The 18700-nt window shown below is 38.9% G+C and overlaps 1 non-coding gene across 1 annotated transcript; it reads left to right on the forward strand.

Moving 5' to 3' along the window:
- Positions 1-1235: 1235 nt before the first annotated feature.
- LOC117278920 (small nucleolar RNA R71) lies at positions 1236-1342 on the forward strand. Its single transcript, XR_004509280.1, has one exon. It is a non-coding gene; the product is annotated as a small nucleolar RNA R71 (small nucleolar RNA).
- Positions 1343-18700: the final 17358 nt, after the last annotated feature.

The following is an 18700-nucleotide window of genomic DNA, read 5'->3' on the forward strand; positions in this document are numbered from 1 at the left end:
TGAACAACATGTTTCAGCTGTTTCTTAATTCTTTCATCATCATATTTATTGATGATATATTGGTGTATTCTCGTAGTCGGAAGGATCATGAACAACATTTGAGGATCGTGCTCTAGACTTTGAGGTAGAAGAAGCTATATGCTAAATTCTTCAAGTGTGAGCTTTGGTTAGACTTGGCGGCATTCTTGGGCCACGTGGTGTCCAGTGAGGGGATTAAGGTGGATATAAAGAAGATTGAAGCAGTTCAGAGTTGTCCCAGACCGTCTACTACTACAAAGATGTTGAGTTTCCTTGGGTTGGTTCGGTATTATTGCTGGTTTGTGGAGGGGTTTTCATTAATAACAACCCCATTGACTAGATTGGCACAGAAAGGTGCCCCATTCAGGTCGTCAGATGAGTGTAAGGAGTGCTTCCAAAAGCTCAAGACTGCCTTGACCACAACTCCAGTTCTGGTTTTGCCTTCGGGATTGGGTTCTTATATAGTCTATTGTGATGCATCTCGGATTGACATTGGGTGCATGTTGATGTAAGAGGGTAGAGTTATTGTTGATGCTTCGCATCATTTCAAGCCCCATGAGAAGAACTACCTTGTACACGATTTGGAGTTGGAGCCATTGTTCACCTGCTGAAGATTTGGAGGCATTATCTTTACGACATGCCTTGTGAGGTGTTCACAGATTGCAGGAGTCTCCATCACTTATTCAAGCAAAAGTATCTAAACTTGAGGCAACAGAGGTGGTTAGAGTTACAAAAGAACTATGATATCACTATTCTTTATCATCTAGGAAAGGCTAATGTGGTGGCCGATGCTTTGAGTAGGAAGGCTGAGAACATAGGGAGTCTTGCTTACATTCCAGTTGGGGAGAGGCTGTTAGCTTTGGATGTTCATGCTTTGGCCAACAAATTTCACAACATGTAGCCATCTATTGAACATGTTGCATCTGATGTGCTTGACCACTGCCAGCTTAGTCATTTGATTTGTCAGTTTAGCCATATCTACCCATTTTGCTGAAATCTCATCTAGCTCTAGTGTGCCTGCTACCGTCTATTTTGTCATTCTTCTTGGTTCACCATCACGTTTCCAGTCATGATCATTTGCGGTGAAGTTTTTCAGAAGAGTTTGAATTTCACAATAAGGTTTGTGCATACACGTTCCTCCACAAGTTGAGTCAAGATTCATCTTTGACGCATCATCTAACCCATCAACAAACGTGTGACCCAACACCTTATCGGTCTGATAATGATGCGGGAAATCTTTGAGTAACTTCTTGTATCATTCTTAAGCTTGACGAAGAGTCTCACCATTTCTCTATTGAAACCCAAGAATTTGGCTTCTCAGTGACTTAGTTTTCTTTGTGTGGAAGAACTTGATCAAAATATTTCTTGCTAGATCATCCCACGTGCGAATTGAGTTAGATGGATCCTTTTGCAACTATGTTTTTGCTTCCCCCAATAGAGAAAAAGGAAATAAAGTAACTTAGACATAATCCTTGGAAACGTTCGGATAGTTGTAAGTATCCATAATCTCCAAAACATTTTGTATATGCCTTTACGGATTTTCATGAGAGATACCCACATATTGCCATATGGACTGAAGGAGTTGCACCATGTACTGCTTCAGCTCAAAGTAACCAGTAATATCAAGCTTTATGATAGCCTGAGTCATGTTTTCAAGATTAGACCTTGCGGCATCTATCACCGGTCGCTCGTCATTTTCTACCATCTTTATTGTATGTGGCTGGACTGTGATGCCCAACTCTATAGTTCTAGCTCTTGCTTCGGCCTCCCTACTTAACATGTGAAAGGGTTTTTTAGGTTCAGGTTCGTAAGGAGGAAAATCGTTCAAGCTTCCACTTCTTTGTAGCATAATGTGAACACCTGTAGAAGAAAAAACAACGAACAAATTTAAACTCAAACAGGTAATAACTAATTTCTAAATTCTGGCAAAGCCAAAAACTTGTCGGGGCCAAACACACATGCAAGTATACGCGATCGAGTAGTGTTAAGGATGATGGTTGTGATTTTATTATAACTAAAACTACTAAGAAACTAAGAAACAATCAAGAGAACACAAATACGAATAGAGCACACAAACACTTAGGAGCAAATTCAATAAGATGGGGATATTTCGGGGTTATGAGATTAACACCTCTCCTATTGAATTTTCTGGTTGATCCAATTACTTGATCTATCTGATTTGTTCATTAATAGGGTTTATTATGCTCGTGAAGTTCTTTCGATGCCTCGCTCTACTATTCAAGCAAACCTAATACTTTATGTCTGTAGAATAAGAGTTAACTAGAACGCATGTATATTTCCTGCAATAATAATCAAGTAAGGCAACTAGAATATGTCTATCCTAATCATGAATCTATTTGATGCTTGCATGCAAGAACTTACTCTATTTAATCTTATATTCAATCTATAGTTCCCACTTTCGAGTTCAACTATAAATCCGCAGATAGTATTCTACTGTTAGCTATGTAGTAAAATAATTAACCATAAGATTGAACAGACAAATTAATATGATTAAATCAAGTAATATTGTCAACCGTCAAAAAACAACACTTAAGAACAACCCATAACCCCAGAACAAGAGGGGTTTAGCCACTCATGATCCTATGAACAATCCAAATATAGTTTTGAATCATAAAAGCTACAAATACGAGATGAAGCCTGGAAGAATCGATGAATTCGTGCTCCATTTGTGTTTCTACGTCCATATTGTCTTCAAAATATCTCCAAACCCTTATTAACCATGTTTAGGGAGTATTTTTATAAGTTAGGGTCGAAGTCTTCAAGTCCAAATCTCAAAAGGAACAATTTCTTCTCTGACTGGGGCTTTGGGCATTTACCCTTGCAAGGTTGGGTCTGGGGCGAGGCCTTGGACCTCGCAAGGCTAGGCACGAGGTTGGATCGCCTTAAGTTAGGCAAGGCGCAACCTGGGGCAAGGCTCTCTGCCTTGCTCCAATTTTTCCTTTCGTGCTCTTTTCTTGTGTCTTCAGCATCCCGTTGTGCAACCTTCATTTCTCTTCACATTCAACGTAATTTGAACCCTTATCCATATCTTTGTTGGTGCAGACTGGTTTAACCTGAGTTATTTACAAATAGGTGCTCTAACATACCTTAAAAACTATTAGATGGCGACTCATCTTTTATACCCATTTAAAGTTGTGTCTTGTCGAGCTCCATTGTGAAAATGGGACGTGACAATCACACCTTATTTCAAAGTAATGTGAGTCTTGATAGATGGTTGGTCAATAGAATTCACATTGAAGAATTATTTAGGCCGTTCGAGTACTACCATGATGACCCCCAATTGGAGATGCATGACAAGCTTCCATAAAATTGGAACCATCTCAACTTCAGGAATGCACCTTCTAACCATGTTGTTGGCATAAATCTGAAATATATAAGGTTCATCCTAATAGTATTTTCGTCTATCTTTCAAGAGCTTCTTCTTTTGATGTGGCATCGGATATGTCCCCGCTAACCGAGTAATTTGCTAAGTCAACATACCATGGAAGTAGGCCTTGTGAGACCGCGAACACTTACTCATCCAGAAAAGCATCATCAATATCTAACATATCTTTGGGCCTCCTAATTTCCTCAAGTCTTGACAAATAGTCGGCAACTTGGTTTTCGCACCCCTTTCTATTTTTGACTTCAAATCGAACTCTTAAAGTAGAAGTACTCATCTTATCAACCTTGGCTTTGCAGCTTTATTTGCTATGAGGTACCAAAGTGTGGCATGTTCAGTGTATACAATCACCTTGGATCCCCACAAGTATGCCCGGCATTTCTCAAAGGCATAGATAATGGTAAGAAACTCTTGTTCGGTCACCATATAAACCATTTGAGCACCATTGAGAAACTTTCTCGCATAATAGATTGGGTGAAGAACCTTGTTTTGTTTTTACCCTATAACTATCACGCCCCAAACTAGGGGAGGCGTGGCCAGCGTCCGGTGCCATACTTGACCCCGAGCATACCACTCTGTAACTGTAACTCTGGGTGTAACCAAGGCTAACAAGGACTACATGCAAATAGACAATACTAACCAAGGCCAACGAGGCCATATTCTAAATCATTTGAAAATAACATGTGCCTCATCTGAAAGGTAAACATACCCAAAAGCTCATATATAAAACTTTGTAGGCCGACGAGGCCGCCATAAATTTCTACAACAACAATACAAAAATGAGAATGTACAAAGGTCAGCAAGGCTGCTACACTGACATACAAAGCATATAGGATTCGTATACAAGCCTCTAATGATAACAAAGTTGTACCGTGGTCGATACAAGGCCTTAACCAACCCATCAAACCTGTATATACAAAATGAACTCCAAAATATAGACTTGGTAAATCCGTATGAATGGAGCTTACCACTCAAGCTGATGTCTGGCTATGCATACTAGGAAGGTCTATCCGGCTATCTATCAGAACTTGCAGTCATCAAATGTAGCATCCTCGGCAAAAGGGACGTTAGTACGAAATAATGTATCGAGTATGTAAAGCAATAGAATAACTGAAAGTTGAAACTAAACTGATAATATGATAACTGAAAGTAACTAGGAGTCAAGATGATCTGAAGATATGCTTTCCTGCTGATACTGACTCAACTTTCACAATATAGTAAGTATAATAGCTATACGGCCCTATAACGATCGGTACGTGTAACTGCTTGGTCATAGTATTCTCGCTCATGGGCGCTCGGCCATACTAGGCTTAGTATATAAATCACTACTCGACTATTCTAGGTTCTCTCAGCGACGCTCGGCCATAGTAGGCTCGGTAAACAACTTATCATCTGATCAGGGCTGCCCAATAGGGACCTGCCCACTGATTATAACTCGGTGGTGGTAAAACTACAGTAATACAGTATGTATATAGACCCTATGCTCTCTTAATTGAAAGAAGATGATACTTAACTGAATATAAAATCCCGATAAGGGAGAATAATATAACTTATGAGACTAGCATAATGTACATAAATTCGGGAATAAAAACTTTTCTTTATGTCTCGTTATCAAAACTGTTAAGTTACGGGATCATGCCAAAATGAAGGAAAGGTTTAGCCTTAATATACATATCATAATCTGTCCAATAACCACATTGAAATCGTCTTGTCTCACCGTAATCTACAATAATGATAATAATGCTATCGTTAAGCTATGAAAGGTACAACTATCGCACAACGAACAACAAGCTTATTTTACATTAAAATGGGCAGCATATCCCCTATAACCTTTACTTCCTCCCAATTCGAGATAACATCAAAAAAAGCAAGAACAAAACAATAAAAACATATATACATCATTTTCCAACCCTATATCTATCACAAAATACCACAAAATAGCCCAACACACCCAAATCACTTCATACACAAAACGACAACCATACTAGTGTCAAACAACCTGAAAATATAATGACGAACAACCAACCCGCCACCCTGAAATCATGTGGCATTTTTTCGCACCCTTTATCCCCCCAAAATCCATAAAACTAGTAGCAAAATAGACCACCCAACAGGAACAGGAAACAGCACACAAAATAGTCCACTACAAGTTGAACAACTCGAACTCACGGCTTTCGATCACCGTCCCATGAGTTTTTACTATTATGAAACGAATTTCTCTACCTTTCCAGCATAAAAAGGAGATGAAAAAGGTCAGTATACTTAAATTATTTGGTAAAGATCTCAGCTCCTAACTAGGTCCTTCAACTCCTAGGTTTTCCTCCAACTAGAACTTGAAAAGAAGAGAATATCACTTATGTTTTGTGTGGACCTTTTGGGAGAAGTTTGTAGGGGTTTATTCTCTAATTTTAGGCTCTAAAATAAGTGGAATAAATGAAGAAAATCAACCCTTTAAAGGTCCCTTTGGCCGACCCAAACTAGCCCCTTTTAGGGGATTTATTTGGTCCTTTCATTTAAGCAAGTAGGTGACGCACCTACTTATCACCTATGCGGTCTCGTAAAAACGTGAATATCTCTCTACTCTGATGTTGCATTGATGAAAGCTTTAATGTTTTTGGAACTAGACTTATAGAGCTTCAATTTGATCGATGGATAACCCCATAACTCCAAGTATATGAAGATAAAATCTCAGTGATATTAGACCGAAATTTCAGTAAGATTATGAACGTATCTTGCGACCACTTTTGTTGACTTTTGTTTTACAACTTGTTTGACTTCAATACTTAACATACGAATATTATATGATTCAAGTAACTTAAAACACGACCTCCTTAGCATAGTAAACACTCCTAGTTTTACCCCAAAAGTACGGGTTATAACATCTTTGATTCGTTTAGCCTCCAACCCTCATGATACTTGCTTATTGCTTGTGTTAACTCATTATTACCTTTGTAAAGGTCCTTAAACTCTCCGGCTTATATTGCTTCACTTAAGATGTATTCTAACATGAAAGTATGGGGTGTAACAAGAACCGCTTCAATATCCATACAACTTGCATCGTACATGAGTTCAAATGAAAGTGACCAATCTGGCGTCACCATGATAGGAGTTGACACAAGCTTTTATTTCAATCCTCAAATTCTTTGAGGCATACACCATCAAACACGAACTTTGCATCCTTTTCAAGCAATTTGCATATTGGGCTTTAAATCTTGGAGAAGTCCTTGATAAATCTTCAACCTGCTATAAAACTTGGCATGCCCTAAGAAACTGTGGATTCCCTTCACATATGTAGAAGGAGGAAACTTGACAATTATCTCAATCTTCGCCCTGTCCACCTCAATGATTTTTTTAGAAATTTTGTGCCCAAGGATAATACCCTCTTTGACCATGAAATAGCACTTCTCCCATTGAGCAACAAGTTTGTTTCTTCATATCTTTTAACTCTTGGGTGAGATTTTCCAAGCAACCTTCAAAGTAATCCCCTACAACAAAAAATTCATCCATGAAGAATGCCATGAAATCTTCAATAATGTCGGAGATTATAGACATTATACATCTTTGGAAAGTGGTAGGAGCATTACACTATCCAAATAATATCCTCTTGAAGGCAAATGTCCCATAAGGATAAGTGAAGATGGTCACTTCTTGAACTTCGGGGGTGATTTATGTTTGATTGTATCCTAAATAGCCATCCAAGAAGAAATAAAAATCTCTTCGGTAACCTACACACACTCTTCAACCGGTTAGAGTTCTCATCGGAAGAAGCTCATTCTTCTCATTTGGCACCACTAACATGCCATCCTTTTTTGGAACACATTGAGCGAAGCTCACCTATAAGCTATTTGAAATTGGGTAGACCATGTTGGCATCCAATCATTTGATGCTTTCTTTCTTCACCACCTCTTGCATTGAAGGATCAACCTTATTTTATGTTCCACACTTGATTTGCAATCACCCACAAGTTGAATTTTGTGAGTGCTAAGGCAGGGGCTTAATCCCCGAATGTCCGTAATAGTCCTATCTGATGGCCCTCATGTATGTCCTCAAGATAGAAAGTAACACTTCTACTTGCACATCATTCAAACAAGAAGACGTAATTATGGGTAAAGAATCATTAGTGCCTAAGTATTTATACCTCAAGTGTAAAGGAAGTGGTTTGAGCTCTAGTGTAGGCGGCTCCTCAATTTATGGCTTTGTTGGAGGAGTTTCTCGGTTCTCTAGATCAAGGGACAACTTTGTTCGGTGATAAATATAAGACTCGTGCCCCTTAAGTGCATTCACTGCTTCTGCATACCCCTCAACATCCTCATTATCATAATTTGACAACACCACCTCTAGAACATCTTTAACACAATCAATTGACTTGTTTTACTCCAAGGCCTCATCTACAACATCTATCACCGAGATCACCTCCAAAATTACTTGGTTGTCTCATGGATGCACAAATATTGAACGTGTTCTTCAATAATGTGAAGCTTGAGTTATCCGCTCTCTACATCACAAATTTCTCCTCGTATCTAAGAATGGTCTCCCAAGATGATCGGAACCTCCCTATCTACCACACAATCAAGTATGAAAAAGTTGGTGGGGTAGATAAGGCAATCCACCTTCACTAGCACATTTGCCACGACTCAAAATCTCACTAATAATCAGGACGGCACCTAGCCTCAACCCTCTAGTCAAGCCCACAACCACAATACACCAAATCAAGACAATAAAGGATAATCTACTATCACGATATAGAGAAAATATAAATAAGTCTCAAACCATCAACCAAATACGGAAAATACAACCACGATCTCCCAAAATCTGGTAGTACGAAGTCATGAGCAACTAAGAAAAAATATAATTTAGTCTCATAATACAAGAATATTGTATGGGATAAGATAAACAGTATAAAAGGAGAGAAGGGGACTCCATAAGTCACAAAATGAGTACACCAGCTCACCACGAAATCTCCATATGTAGCTACTAAATGCCCTCTTGAATGATGTTGGAACAACACAAGGATCTGGACAAAATTAAGCAAAAATATAGTATGAGTACAAATACAATGTGTACTCAGCAATAGATATATTATACAAAAAGTATGAAACTCACCTTCACAACTTAAACAGTTCATAATAGCATAAAAACATATAAAATACCAGTAAGGTGCACAAATCAGAGATAGGATAAGCATGCTTCTCAAAATAAGATAACCAAAACATAATTCAACTTATATGATTGCATATAGAAATGATATGCACCAAGTAGCACCTATATGAATGCTTCGACATGAGTCTAGGATGATCATGCATGCTCAAGACTCAATTATAACCAATATCTAGCACATTACATGTGCTCAACATGATCCAGCACATCCCAGGTGCTCTAACTCAATATGTGTATCACTTGCGCCCACAGGATCCAACGTAGCATGGGTAATCATCTGACCTCGGAGGGACGGATCCATATCAACACATCGCATGGAAATCTTTCGTGCTATATTTTACCAATATTACAATACCGCAGAGCATAAACCATCGTGCTATAACAATATCAATTAGCTCAGTATGTTTGAATGTACCATAATCATAACAATCCCTATCAAGATCTCCATCTTCAAGGATTAATACATATGCTTGAGAGATAACAAATAAGATGCACAAGGACATAATAAAAAAAGATACGGATGTGTATCCATAATATAAAGTATGACTACAGCTAAAACAACTATAACAACAAACTCAGGAATAGCCCATCATGCCTAAATAAGATGTCATAAACTAAAACATGATTTCTATCATGAATAAATACGCTTGTATAGTCATATAATTAAATAAAATATAAGTCAAGAAGAAAAAACAATCAAACAAGTCTTAAAGAAGCCTAAAACTACCCCAAACAAGATATAACCTTAGTATACATATATACGTTTGTCACGCCGTATATACATCAGCTCCAAATCACGTAGCATATAAAACATAAGACAATTTGTAGAAAATTTCCTCTTAACTAGGTTAGACAAGATACTTACCTTCTTCTAGAACTGCTTCAACCCTCAAATGCCACCTTTCCTTTGAAATTCTCCTCCAAACATCCCAAATGTAACAAAACAATACCTAACAGGGTCAAATAAATTCATAGAGACCAATTACATTCTCAAAGGTCAACCCGAGCACACATAGTCAAAACTCGAGTCTAAGGTCTAATCTTGTTAACCCATAAATCCACGAGTCAAAATATGTAATTAATTTCCAAATTCGAGTCCAAACGGGTGTTCAAATACTCAAAATACACTCTCTTAAGGTTTAGACAAAAAACTCAAATTTCACTCTTTGATTCTATATTTAGGTGTAGAGATCCATGGGGAATTGATATATATGATCAAATCAGAGTAAAAATTACTGACCCTCAAGATTGGAGTGAAATCCTTCTACACAATCTCTTATTCTCGTTCTCCAAAACATAAAAGTGGTAAAAATGAGCTAAATCCCGAAATCTCGACAAAATTTACCCCTGGGCTAAAATGTTTAATTGATATCGCGACTGAGCTCACGCAACCGCGAAGGCTAACTAGCTTTCCCTTGATGCTATCGCGACCTCCCCTCATGCGATAGCGATGCACATCGTGCCATCCCTATGGGATTGCAAACCCCTCAATAAGACCGCAAAGCAAAACTCCTTGGCCCCTAAATCATTATAAACAATCGCGGGACTTAGCTCGGCAATCGTGATACATTATTGTGCATCGCAAAACAAGCAATCCAAAATCAATCTAAAATGCTTCGAAATTGCCCTGAACTTACTTGAGCCCCTTGGGACCTCGTCCAATCATCCTAACAAGTTTGTATACCCTATACAAAGTTGTGAAAAGGATAAAAACACAAAAAATAACATCAAAATCAAGAATCAAGCATCAAACCAAAAATCTCAAATATTCTTTAGTTCACAATTTCAACTTTCGACTAGAAGTGGCGAATCACACTCAGGCCACCTGAGACCCGAACCAAACATATGTACAACTCCAAAATCACCATACAAACCAATTGGGACCTTCAAATCACCAATCCAGGGGCGTTTACCATAATGTTGACGTTGGTTAACTCTTCCAATCTTAAGCCTCAAGTTAGGAACTAAGGGTCCCAAATCACTCGCGAACCCCTCGGGAACCAAACCGCATGTGATCTGGCGTCTATAGCTCAGTGGATAGAGCATCTGTTACCTAAGAAGAAAGTCATAGGTTCGACCCCTACCTGATGTGTCCAATTTATTATTGGGGAGAGTACTACTTCTCTCGGCACACAATAGCAAGGAATGCAATTGTGACCGAAGAACGATGGCCCGGCGCTAGAAACCTATGCATGAGACCAAATAACAGATGGTAAAACTAATTACTCCCGTAAATGGGATACAAAGAGAACTTCCACCACTTACTTTTAGGAATTTTCTGCCATAAAAATACCAATCTATTGAGGAAATTCACGAGACTATCAGTTCTGATGGAGATGTGCAACCTCAATCTTTCAAAGCTGAAGGAGAAACGCTGCATGCAACCCGTTGATTATAATATTTCGAAGCTGGAAAGTCGGAGAAGCCGATGCCCATGGCATCTGAAATCATTCGCGGTAATCATAGTTGGCAAATAGGTAAGCCCTAGACCATTGTACCTCCAATTGATTGTGATAGGAAAATGACTGTTAAATTGAATGAGGATAACCTAAATCCCAAGTGGATTATTGGATAACCTCACTAATTGGGTATGTAATTGGAGATAATCCTTATGAGTGATCTATGGATAACTTTGTTACAAGTGTTTGGAATTTTGTCACCAAACCTCAGATACTAATTCACACTGAGGGATACTGCATTTTCAAATTTCAATCCACAGAGGACAGAGATCAGGTTTTGCAATCGGGGCCATATACTTACAGGAACAAATCAATGTTGCTGAGACTCTGGGAATTGTATTTCTTATTTATTAAAGACATACTAAGCATAGTGCCAGTTTGGGTGAGGTTTCCTAGATTACTAGTGGGTTATTGGTCAACAGAAGCATTGAGATGGCTAGTGTGGTAGGCAAACTCATGTACACAGACAAATTCACAGCCCACTATGAGAAGATATCATATGCTGGAGTTCTTGTGGAAGTGGATGTTGCATATCCCCTAACGGAATAACTAGAAATATAGTCACCATTTGGTCCATTGATACAACAAATTAAGTACGATTGGAAATTTGTGTTCTGTAATGAATGTCTTAAATTTGGCCATGACACCTCAGAGTGCTGGGATGCACAAAGTTATATTGAAGGTGAAGGAAATGTAGAGGGTGAAAAAACAAAGAAAAGGAGAAGATTAACCAGGAATCAAGCAAAGGCTACAAAGCATGAATGGATGACAAAAAGTCCAGTAGAGAATACTATTAAGGATGCTGCCCCAACTGCTTATGAGGACCTGAGACCACTGCCAAACAACTTGCATGATAACAACTTGCCTATTAGAAATATATTCATCTATGTATCAACTGATCCACCCTTGCTATGTCATGAAGACTCAGAGGTAATCATACAAAATGACAGAGTGTGCTGCACAAATCCTGAAGCTGTGATGCTGAATATTATGAGGTTTCATGGAAATGATAGAGGGAAAGCAGTACTGGAGCCTAGAAATGTTGAAATAAGAAGGCACTTGGTGGATCCAGAACCAGCTAGCTCCTCACTATGCAATCCCCCATGATCATTGGTACATGGAACATAAGGGGCCTGAACTAGGCCCACAAACAGAAAGAGTTAAAGATCTTTCTTCCTAAATTAAAATAGATGTAATGGAATGTATAGAAACTAGATTCAAGTTACATAAGTCACAAAAAATACAAAAAAAGATAGCACAGGGGTGGAATGTATGTAGTAACTATCCTAATGCTCCAAATGGAAGGATTTGGATCCTGTGGGAAACACATAGTCAGATTGAGATAATTCATGTTACAGATCAGTTTATACACTGCTTGGTTGAGGACACTAGCTCTAAATTCACAGCCTATTTCAGTGTTGTATATGCTCAGAATGATAGCCAATAGAGGGAGACCTTATGGAGGGACCTTAAATAGTTAAATATTCAAGCTCGGACACCCTGGTTACTTAGTGGGGACTTCAACAATGACCTATCATCTGAGGATAGGATAGGATCACATGTAACTATAGCTGAAAACATCAAGTAGGGGAATGAGGTTCTAGAACTCAAAATAACCGATCGAGTTGTTACATTGCTGTTAAATAAACATTCGTCCTCGAACGAGTTTAGAAATGTACTTGGACTGCTAAAAAGTATGGATATCTGTTCCGCATATCTAAATCGGTCTCCAAAATAGATTCCTCACTCAGTTGCCCTTTCCAAAGCACCTTCACCAAAGCGATCTATTTTGACGTTAACTTGTGAACTTGCCTGTCCAAAATAGCTACTGGCTCTTCGTCGTAGGCTAGCTCGTACTGACCATCCAACTCTGGGTGAAAAGTTATGCTATTCTCCACCTATATACCTAACTCCCACTTAACAGCTCTCCAAAATTGAGATGTGAACTGAGTGCCACAGTCTGAAATGATAGAAATAGGCACTCCATGAAAACGAACTACCTCTGAATGAAAATCTGAGCTAACTTCTCCAATGTATAAGTAGTCAATACCAGTATGAAGTGGCGGACTTGGTCAACATGTCTGCAATGACCTAAATAGCATCAAACTTCCTCAAGGTACGTGGTAACCTTACTACAAAATCCATAGTGATACACTCTCATTTCCACTCCGGTATAACCATTTTCTGAATCAAACCACCTCATTTATGATGTTCATACTTAACTTGTTGTCCATTCAAAACACTATGAAACATGACAATCAATGCCCTTCTTCATCCACCGCCACAAACAGTAGTGCTTTAGATCACAATACATCTTTGTAGCACCTGGATAAATAGAATACCGCAAATTATGAGCTTCCTCAAGTATCAAAACACTTAGACCATCAACACGAGGAACACAAAGTTGATTCTGAAGTCGCATAACACAATCATCTCCAATAACCACCTTCTTAGCACCACCTCACTGCATCATCACCTTAAGCATCAATCAATGATGATCATCATACTTGCAAGCCTTAATGCGCGAAAACACAAGCAAGAACTCTACTAGCCTCTAACATGTCGAATCTCACAAATCTATTGACCAAGGCCTACACATCCATAGCCAAAGGCCTCACCTCAACTAGAATGAATGTCAAACTACCCATACTCTCTGCTTTTCTACTGAAGGCATCCGTTACCACATTCACCTTAGCTAGATGATACAAGATAGTGATATCATAACCCTTAAGAACCTCAAGCCACTTGCACTGCCTGAAATTCAGATTTTTCTGCTTGAAAAGTGTTGAACACTCCAATTATCAATATATACTCACATGATACATCGTACAAAAATTCCTCCAAATCTTAAGCGCATGCACCATAGACACCAACTCCAAATCATGAATTGGATAATTCTTCTCATAAGGATTCAATTGTCGTGAAGCATAAGCAATCACCTTACCATTCTGCAATAACACCGCACCAAGACCAACGCGTAAATAATCAAAATACACAATGTATGGCCCTGAACCTATAGGCAACACCAATATTAGGGTTGTAGTAAAAGCAACTTTGAGCTTCTAATAGCTCTCCTCACACTCATCAGACCACCCTAAAATGAACACATTTCTGAGCCAACTTAGTCGGTGGAGCTGCAATGGATATAAACTCCTATACAAAATGAAGATAAGAAGCCTTCCAACCCCAAGAAACTCCTAATCCATGTAGTTGTAGTAGGTTTGGGCCAATTCTGAACTGCCTATATCTTCTTGGGATCAGCCTTCATACCATTGCCAGACTCTACATGAGCCAAGAATGCAACTGAGTCCAGCCAAAAACTCACACTTAAAAAACTTAGCATAAAGTTTTTTCTCCTTCAAGGTCTGAAGCACAACCCTCAAATGTTGCTCATGATCCTCCTACTATGAGAGTAAACCAAGATGTCTTCAATGAACACTATCATAAAAGAGTCCAAACAAGGCTTGATTACCTGGTTCATCAAATTCATGAATACAACTGGAGCATTAGTCAAACAAATGACATCACCAGGAACTCATAATGACCATAACGAGTCCTAAAAGTTATCTTAGTGATATCCGAAGCCCTAATATTTACCTGATGATAATCCGACCTCAAGTCAATCTTAAAGAATACCTTAGCACCTTGAAACTGATCAGAAAAATCATCAATACAAGGTAATGGATAGTTGTTCTTAATAGTAACCTTGTTCAACTGCCTATAATATCAATACACATCCTCATAGTACTATCCTTCTTCTTTACAAACAATATGGTTGCATGCCAAGGAGAAAAACTCGATCTAATGAACCCCTTTCCAAGAAAATCTTGCAGCTTCTCCTTCAACTCTTTCAACTCAGTTGGAGACATGCGGTTTGGTGGAATAGATATGGGCTAAGTGCCCAACACCAAATCAATACCAAGATCAATATCCCCGTCTGGTGGCATACCTGGCAAATCCATAGGGAATACCTCCGGGAACTCTCTTACAACCGATATCGAATTTACAAAAGGAACCTCCATACTAGAATCCCGAATAAAATCCAAATATACTAGATATTCCTTCTCAATCATACACTGATCCTTCAAAAATAAAATCATTGTACTTGTAGAATAACCAAGTGACTCTCTCCACTCAAATATAGGCAATCCTAACATAGATAAAGTCACAGTCTTAGCGTGACAATCCAAGATATCTTGATACAAAGATAATCAATCCATACCAAGAATCAACTTAATCCACCATGTCCACCAAAAAAAACAATCATCATATCATACCCATTAATAGTAACTACACAAGACTGATAATTTCGATCCACCATAATAGAATATAAGAAAGGCAAAAACACATAAACCGAAATATCCAAAATATCACAAGACATACCCAAATATGATGCAAAGTAAGATGACACAAATAAATAAGTAGAACCCAGATCAAACAATACTAGAGCATCTCTATGACAGACTGAAACAATGTCTGTAATGACTGCATCAGATGCCTTTTCCATAGGTCTACCAAGAAAATCATAACAACGAGCCTAACCTCCACCGATCTATCCTCCTCCTCTAAGCCGACCTCTAACTAGCTGATCATAACCTGAGTACCCTGCTGAGATATACCACTCTGAAGCTTGGGGAATTCCCTCCTCATATGACTCAAATATCCACTCTCAAAGCAACATTTCTACTAGTATGGTTGTTGATACTAAGTTGGTCCATGACGACCAGAATAACCACCATAAAAACCATAAGTTGGAAGCACATTATAGGATCCCTGCCCCAAACAAGTACCGAGAGAACCATGATTGATTGGAGCACCATGAGTAAACTAACCTAATAGGATAGCCTCTACCAAAATGACTGTTGCCTCTAAATAAGGCACCATCGAATCCTCCTAAATAACAAGGCCTTTTATCCCTCATCGCCTCTCTCTCCTCACCCTGGATGCGCTCAATCCTCTATGCTATATCTAGTACCTAATGGAAAGTAGTCCTTGTCTCAGTCTCTCTATCCATATTAAGCTTAATATCCAAATTAAACCCCTCAATGAACCTCCTTACCTTCTCCGTCTCAGAAGGAATCAAGAAAGTTGTATAATGAGACAACTTAGTAAACCTCATCTCATACTCAATAATTAACATGTCCTCTTGATGAAAACGCTCAAACTAACTACGTGACTCATCTCTCCTAGTGAGTGGAGTGAACTTCTCTAAGAAGAGAGTACAAAACTAAGTCCAAGTGAGAGAAAATGTCCCTGCAAGCCTGCTATACTCATAAGTCTGCCACCACTTCTTATCTAGCCCTTTAAACTGAAACGTAGTGAAATCAACTTTATTAGACTCCACAAACCTAAATTACGCAAAATCTCATGACACCTATCCAAAATGTCTTGGGCATCAGTTGTGGGATCACCATTAAAATGTGGGGGATCTAACTTCTAGAACCGATCCATCATCTTTTACTCATCAATAGACATAGCAGGACTAGCCATAGAAATAGACTGAACTACCCCAACAGGTGTAATAGCTGGAACTCCCGAAGTTTGAAACAAAGTGGTGCCCTGCTCTGGAGTGTGAGTATCTTGGGCCTGGGCCCCCCTTCCAGCCTGAGAAGTAGCTAGCACTGTAGGAATCATCACCACATGAGCCAAACCTTTGAAATAACTCTGAATCCGGACCATGGTGTCCTGAAGAACTAGAATAGCAATAAAACCCTCGGGTTAAGGACTGCCTAAACCCAACTTCTTAAAAATAGCATAGGGGACCAAATTTATACTTACCTCAAATTCACAAAAAGCCTTGGAAAATTGATAGACATCAGTGATACTGGATGATAAAATCACCGGGGTCATCTCTCTTTTGAATCAATGTGTGTAAAACAATGGCACTACATTGATGAGTAATATCCACCATATCAAGGCTCATTCTTTGCTTCTTTGCGATGAGATCCTTCATGAGTTTAGCTTACCTTGGAATTTTCTCAAATGCCACCCCATGTGGGATGTTCACCAACAATTGCTTCAATATCTCAATGAACTTCTTGAATTTTCCTTCTTCACTCTTCTTTTCGAGCCTTTGATGAAAAGGTGGAGGTGTCATGGGGATAGTTTTCAAAGTTTTGTAGGCTTGCTTTTTGAATTGTCCCTCCCCTGAGTGGGTGAGGAATTTGCAACTTCGGACTCCTCTTCAACCACAATAGGAGTATCAATAATGTTTTCTTCTCTTTTGAGGATTCCTCTTCTTGCACTTTCTCAACAATCACATTTTCTTCCAATGACTTCTTCTCATATAACATTCTTCACCTTTGGGTGGTGATATCTAAGCCATGAGAAGTACCACTCCCATCATTCTTTGGATTTGAAATGGTATCACTTGGTAAAGCACCTTTTTGTCTTGGGTTCAATTATGAAGCAATTTGACTCAAATAGGTCTCAAGTTGCTTGATCGACGTGGAATGAGAGTTCACAAGTTTACTCAAATCTTTCATGGAACCATCAGACCAATCTTAATTTTTTAACATTCTTGACAACATATCCTCAATTTTTGATCAAGCAGTATCATTATTTAATAGTTATCGATTATGGTATGGTGAGGTTGATCGGATTGTTGGAACATAGGACCTCTTGGCAGGACATATGCATTAAAGCTTCTATTGTTTGGTAGTTTTTCTCCCTCCAATTCCTTGGTTGATAGATTTCTAATTTTCTTGATTATTTTCCTTCCAATTTAAATTATGTGAACATTCCTCCAACCTTGGTTCCTTGATCTTATGCATTAGGCCTCCATGGTCCATGATTGGACCCTTGATAATTAGGTCGGTAAACCTCACCTTGTGTAACGGTCCGGCCGGCTGTTTTGACTATTGTAGCCCCGTTTCCCCATTGATTGCTTATTTTATGTTCGTTTATTGTTATATGACTTGTAAGAGTGGTTGGTTTGGTTCCGGGAGTGTTTCAGAATTAATTTGGATACTTAGTCCCAACGTTGGAAGCCTAAGTTGAAAGAGTTGACCGGATATTGACTTATATATAAATGACTCCAAAATGGAGTTTTTATTGTTCTAATAGCTCCGTATGGAGATTTTGGACATAGGAGTGTGCCCGAATATTGATTTGGATGTCCGTAGGTGATTTTGGCTTGAATTGGTGAAAGTTGGAAAAGTTGAAGTTTGGAGAGCTGAGAAGTTTAACTAAGAGTTGACTTTGTGGTTACCGGACTCGGATTTTGGTTTCGGAAGTTGGAATAGGTCCGTTGTGTCCTTTGTGACTTTTGTCTAAAATTGGAGGTCAATCGGAGTTGGTTTGATAGGTTTCGGCATCGATTGTAGAAATTGGAAATCTATTAGTTTCATTAGGCTTGAATTGGGGTGCGATTCATGTTATTGATGTTGTTTGATGTGATTTTAGGCCTCGCCTAAGTTCGTACGATATTTTAGTATGTGTTGGTATGTTTGGATGGGGTTCCGGGGGCCTCGGATGAGATTCAGATTGATTACGGATTGAGTTTGGCCTTGTTAAACTACAGAATTTCTGGTGTCTAGTTTCCTTGTTCGTGTTCGCGAGAGAGGTGAAGTTTGTTCTTAATGGGCGAAGAAGGCCACACGTTTGCAAAGGTATAGGGAAGTTGTGCATCGCGATCGCGAGAGGGGGCTCAAGTTCGCATAGA

The sequence above is a fragment of the Nicotiana tomentosiformis genome, chromosome 6 (assembly GCF_000390325.3).
Source record: "Nicotiana tomentosiformis chromosome 6, ASM39032v3, whole genome shotgun sequence".
In the NCBI taxonomy this organism is placed as follows: domain Eukaryota; kingdom Viridiplantae; phylum Streptophyta; class Magnoliopsida; order Solanales; family Solanaceae; genus Nicotiana; species Nicotiana tomentosiformis.